This window comes from Notothenia coriiceps, unplaced genomic scaffold (genome assembly GCF_000735185.1).
Source record: "Notothenia coriiceps isolate Sejong01 unplaced genomic scaffold, NC01 NC01_scaffold00000339, whole genome shotgun sequence".
Taxonomy (NCBI): domain Eukaryota; kingdom Metazoa; phylum Chordata; class Actinopteri; order Perciformes; family Nototheniidae; genus Notothenia; species Notothenia coriiceps.
In genome coordinates, this window is record NW_011333040.1 from 23,708,291 (window position 1) to 23,715,286 (window position 6,996).

Below are 6,996 nucleotides of genomic sequence, written 5' to 3' on the forward strand. Positions count from 1 at the left end.
CAAGATTGGTTTCACTATGTTGACGTTTTTTTTAATTTATTTATACAAATGTCCAAATATATGTTTCTAATAGAGTATTAATGAGTATTGGGATCATGCTGTCATGCTGTAATTATTTTTGGTCAGGATAATTGTGATTTGAAAGTGGACCTACACAGACAGACAGACAGACAGACAGACAGACAGACAGACAGAGACACACACACACACACACACACACACACACACACACACAGACACACACACACACACACACACACACAATGTTAGACACTCAGCTGTCACCCACACCTGTTTCTGTTGCCCTCGCTGCGTGTATCTGCGTCATCAGATTGTAACAGAAGAGCTTTGCATAAGCCAATACGCGCGCACACACACACACACACACACACACACACACACAAACTCTCTCTATCTCTCTCTCACACACACACACACACACACACACACACACACACACACACACACACACACACACACACACACACACACACACACACACACACACACACACACACACACACTCTCACTCTAGGGTTCTCCAGGGCTGCAGTGTCTGGCGGGTGTCCAGTGCTGGAGTGGTTCTGCTCTAGAGAACGGCCGGCCCTGTCTATGGCCCATCAATCAAACCCTCCTGGCTAGCCTTCCCCTCTCCTCCGCCTCCTCTTCTCTCCCTTCCTTCACCATCCCTCTTTCTCAGCCTCTCTATTTCTCCAATAAATACTGTGTATTCCAAATTTCTCATGCACCACCTCACCTTTGTTAATCTCCCTCCCTTTCTCCCTCCGCTCCCCCTTTGAATCTTAAACTCTCATCTCTCCGTCAACCCATTCTCCCCCTTTGCATATTTAAACGCTGCTGTATTGTAGATACTCACCCACCATACACCTTCACTTCCTTATTCCTGTATCACCCCACAGGCTTACACTTCCCTTTACTCCCTCTCTGTCTTTTTCCGTCTCTCCCTCTCGCTCCCCTGATTGATGCAAGCAGACGGCCTCTATCAGTGTTTTATACATAATCCAAATAAGATATGCTTGTGCTTGCATTTCTGAAAGTCCTAGCCAGCCCCTGACACAATGTGCTGACAGAGGATTCACAATACGAAAGACACACACGCACAAGTATGCATACACTGTGCATTTACGTGCAAACGCACACTCTTTAGGAGGCAGCCGCAAAAACCCACACGGCCATCGTCAAAGGATTATTTTGAAAAGTTATGGCAGACAAGACAAAACACTGTGTGTGCTTATGCCGGGTAATATATTCATTTGTATGTGTGTGTGTGTCGCTGTGTCTTCTGTGGGTATTTATGAGAGTCCGAGACAGAATGTGCATTTAAATGGCTGTGTTAAGTAATGCTGAGCCATCTCTTTCTCCTCTCGATGTCCCGTCCATACCAAAGCAGCCGAGCGGAATGCATATTAAGCTTTATGGAGACACATAATAATTGTGATGCTCCTACACTATCTGTTCCTTCCCACCAGGTAAATGCACTAATTAAGGAATAAAAGGGATGATTTGATCACTAGAATCAATGCAGGGTAGACTATAATGGTTTAAGGTTATATCTTTTGCGTGACAATGAATGTTCCTTACACATCAGTCTTTGGGCACAGTTGCTTATCTTTCATCAGCAATTATTGCAATAAGCTTAAATATAACAATCTTTAGCAACTATATTCATGCTCTTCCTAATATAGTTTTTGAGCCAATGCTTTTTTGGGTTGTTTTTGCCATTAAATGTCCTAATACATTGGTCTGCCACTGCTCAGCCACTCAGCATTCAAAGAGAGAGATAATAACAGCGTGTAGACACCACTTTTCAACTAATGTCTGAATAACAAAAACACATTAAGTCTACTTGTAATATAGAGGAAGAAAGCCATTTCACATATTCTATGACTGAACAAGGCTTAAAACCCCAACATGCAGGCTTGCTTATTGATTTGCAACATTGCACACAAAGTTCTCCTTCAACTATAGATACAAAACTTTTAGGACATATTATGGTCGCTATTAGGTTCATAGTTGTATGTGTGCCTCTAATGTGACATGTTTACATGCTATAATGTTCAAAAATGTATTTGTGTTCTCATACTGCCTGTGCTGCAGAACCTCTTTTCACCCTCTGTCTGAAACCAGAGCCCAGTCTGCTCTGATTGGTTAGCTGGCCTGCTCTGTTGTTATTGGTCAACTACCACCAAGATGTGTTGGGGAATTACCTGCCCCTTAGCCTATCATGTACAATGTGTTTGAGCGCTAGCCAATAGAAGCGAGTGTTGCATGTGATGTCAGTAGTACGTGCACAAAAACCTCTATAACACTCTACAGCGAAGGGAAAACCCCGAAAAGTGTGATAGGGCCTCTTTAAAAGTCTCTTAAGTTATTATAATGACATATTCCATATATTGTGTGAGAAAAATAATAATTAGACTGTCAGTGTGAAGAGGTTTCATCTACTTCAGTGTGAACGTGTTCCAGTTTGAAATCTGTAAACTGTGTTTCTTTGCAGGTTGATGAAGAGGAAGTCTCTGCGGCTTCACATCGATCTTCAATATTCCTCTGGTTCCTTATGATGATATTCCCTGAAGATGGTCCAGTGGCGATGCATTCCAGTTGGTGATGTGGGTTTGAACACAACGGGGGAGACCTGATGTACTGTATGTTAATCATAGTGTTTGTCATGAATGTGTGTGTTTTCATTTCCCTGAACCAAACAACAAATGTTACATTGTAAAGAGTTGCAATTTCGCGTCAATTTCCACCGTCGACCAAAAAAAAAAAGGAAAAGGGCAAAAGTCCATGTACACCCAGCAACAGATATAACTACAAGATCAGCATTTGCTTTTTCGTGAGCAGGACAATTATGAATATGAAGACCCCACAGCAGTGTATGATCAGGCTAAACATGCAAATATGAGCACATCTTTCATCTCTAGACATTGGCCTGCGATATTCCGAAAACCTGAATGTCCAAAAAATGCCAGAAAGCATATTCATCCGACAGCTCATCGACCCAAAAACAACAATGCCTATCTTTGTGAAGCTAGCTTGACTGGCCTTTTAGCTAATTTTGACATCACCTTACAATAATTTACATTGATATCTTACCTTAACATACTAAATCTATTGTTGTTATAATACCCTGAGACTTGAAATATATAGTTTTTCTATTGTTTTAGGATCTTGTTTATCAGGAAGTTTGAAGTTATTTGGCCATGATATTTGAGGTCTTTGAACAGGGGCTGCAGTATGTGATTGGATAACTCATCGGAGGCCTATTTTTTTTTCCTCTTGTACCTCATCTGTATTAATAATGAATTAATCAATGGCTATATGTTTTGATCCTCTATGATCCCGTCATTAATTTTTGTAAAATGATCTAAGAGAACACACATACTTTTGCTTCCACTATTCTAAGCGTTGGTGTAATGTAGCAGTGAGGACCGTGTTGTTTACAACTTTGCGTGAGTAATCCTTATGGTTACATAACATTTTTTTTAAGAATCGGTTTAATAAATAATTATTTCAAATTCAATATCATTGGTAGTTCATTGCTTAACCAGCTCAGTATTGATGTGAGAAATAATGATGAGATTTAATTCTTCAAAGATTCCATGTTCTATTCCTGAGCATGAGTGTCAGCGGAAGAGATACTGGCTGGTGATTAAAAAGAAAAAACACTGGAGAGAAGGGATTATATCCAGATAGACTGCTTACACTAATGAATGAGTGGGTATTAATGTATAAAGTCAGACCTAAGGGACTCACACTGAGTAATTGAGCAGTCTGGTATGATTGTCACCAAAGCCACGAGGGCTCAACATACACCTACTACACAGGATCCACTTTGTAAATACAATTTACTGCTCATACACACTTACACACACACTGACTTTACAGACTTTATCAATCCCTCATCTGACAACGAGTGTGTATTAAAGGCTTTTTCCAGATAATTGAAACTCGAGTGTACCATAGTTAGTCAATAAGCGACCCTTACATCATGGAAACAACCATTTATAGCAAATAGTTTAACAGACTGGTCAGAAAAGGCTCTGCTCCTTGAGGAAGGGTGTCAATTGGCGGAGATATTCCAAAAAGGAAGTATTAATATAATTTAAAAAATACACAGGATAGTGTCATGCAGAGTTCGCATTAACCAAATATTTTCCTTCTATGATGTTTTTTTTTAACAATGACGTAAAAATCTGAAAGCCGTCCGTCATTTTGACAGATTAGAACAAACTCAGAACAGCGCCAAAGTTTCCCCACAGCGTGGCTCTGGTGTTATGCAGTGTTATGCATGCCCGCCCAAAAGGAAATGATAGCGTTTCCAAACCTAACTTTGCAGTACAAATCATGACTAATAGCACTATTCTTTCTTAAAATTGTAATATAGTTACAGTGAACTGATGTGGCCATGGAAATCATGTACAGATGTTGTTAAAATCTGAGATATTCCTGAATGTATGATGATTCTTCTATAGGAACGAACCACCCTTAAAGGAACAGAGCACTTTTTTTCAAAATATTCACTATAATTTGTGTAATCCTTACAATAACCAGCGTTTCAAACACTAAATTGAATGTTTGTTTTTCTCATGGTTAAGTGCAGGACTATTTCCTTGCTGCTATCAGTCTCTTCCTGGAGTTACTGCTGGTGGAATCCCAACTTTTTAGAGCCAAGAAACATCTATATAGAACTCTAGAAGGAGGTAAGGGTGGAGGAGGGAGTAGCAGTAAGCAGATTTGGCATTCAGCCAAGAAATAGCTAAATGTACCAATGTAATGGCCAATCAACACTAATGTTAACATTGACAACAATATTACCCTTTGGTTCTGGTCTATTTTATGTTTCTTACCTGCTCGGTTTATATAAAAGCTGGAATATCAAAAGTATTTTTCTCTTTTCCTTGACTATACATTTAGATATTACTTACAATAGGTGTTGGTCTAAGAGAAGTGCATATTGACTGGACACAGGAAAGAGAGACAGTATAAAGACAGTATCTCTTTCTCTTGCCCTCTTTTTTACACACACACACAACCGTCCTACTTTTATCAGTGTTAACAGGAGCCTTTGCAGAATTATGTGAATTTTTTCAAAACACCCTAAGTGAGTTTAAATTCTTACCTTACTGTGGGGAAGATGTGCCTGGTCCATTGAACCCTAAAATACCAGTATTTACAAAAGAAAGCACATGACGAGTCTGTGTCTAGGGAAGACTGGGGAAGCATTCAAGTGAGTGTGTAAGTGTGTTTCTGTTCAAGTGTGCACATCTGTGTGATTTAAATAGGAAGCCTTGGATGCTGGAGATGGACAGCTGGTTGCAGGAGCTCTGAAAGTGCAGGGCACCCTTGTTTAAACACATACATACACACACAAATATAAAAGCATACCGGTTGATAACAGAGAAGCACATTCATATACGCAGCTCGTAAATCACTGTGGCTTAAGATTCAAGCATCTCAAAACCTCTCCACTGTTTACTCCTACGGCTGCAGCAGGTCCACTTTTTTCCTAAATGTAGCACAAATGTGTCTGTGTTTCTTTGGGGAAATGATTTTGGAGTGGTCGGATTAGGCAATGGGGATTGTGCACGAAGAGAGCATTTTGGCACTCACTTTGCACACGGGGGGACTCTGTTTTATTCCCCTTCAGGATGAGTCATCAAGCGGAATTAAACCAAAACCTCAGTCACAGGCAGAGATGATCAAAACAGATAAATCCCTAGCAACTAGACATGCACATTACACATGACGTATGGGTAGTAAAAAGGCGATCTTAAAAGCCATTACAACTTCAAAGCTACCATGCGTTGGCTTTTACTTGGTGTAACTATTGGCATGACTCATCCCTAATAGGCGCTTTCACACCAAGTACTTTTCCCAGGAATAGTTCCCGGAACCTTTCCCGGAACTTTTATTTCCTGGAACTATCTAGTAAATTGCGTTCACACGCAAGTCCCTGAGGGAGCCGCTGATGTCACTTCTTCTTCTTCTTCTTCTTCTTCTTCTTCTTCTTCTTCTTCTTCTTCTTCTTCTTCTTCTTCTTCTTCTTCTTCTTCTTCTTCTTCTGCTTTGGGTTTACTGGTAGGCCGCAAACAACTTCACAGCGTATACTGCCACCCGAAGTCCCCGGCCGGAAGTCCCCGGAGTTGAGGGACTGGCTTCAGTAGATGCTGCTGGGACTCCCAGCAGCTTCTACTGAAGCCTTCCGAGTAAATTGCCAGAACGCCGACACCTCCTCATCTCCACCGCTCCCATATTTTCTTGTGTTGCTATAAGTTGGTCTCTCTGCGTTTGTGCGCTGGGCTAATGCTAATGTTAATAATGCAAATGCTAGGATAATAAGATGGCGGCTTCACAAAACCTTTTGGGAGTTTTACGGGGCGTGGTTTGCAATCCGCCCAGCCAATCAGAAATAGGAACCTTTTTCTCCCACGTAAGTTCCTGCTCTCTAGCAGGGACGGAAAAGGGGGTAGAAAGGTTCTCATTAACACATTTTAGTTCCGAATTTTTTTGGGGTGAACGCAACGTTTCGGAACTATATCGGAACTAAAGTGGGAAAAATGGTGTGAACGCACCTCTTGAGGTTAAGGATTAGGGCTAGGGTTCATGGTTTGAGATAAAACAGCGGAATACCATTGTCAGAACAAAACAACTCAGCCTTTGGTTTCACATGGGACCATACACCAATTTAGTTGCTGAAGTTGCTGGGTTGGATGTGATGATTAGGAGTTGGATCAACGCAATAAGCAGGAAATAGCAGTAACTTTCCAGTCAAGTGCTATTTTGTCATTTTGACTAAGAGCACAGAAGCGAAATGGTGCTGGTAGGGTTGGGTACCGAGAACCGGTTTTGGTTCGGAACCGGTTCCAACATTTTGATTCCAACGGCATCATTTAGAAATGTGAATTTCGGTTCCGCTTTTCGATGCCTGAGGAAATGTTTCTTCGCTGCTCTCCGTAGCCTACTGTATGACTG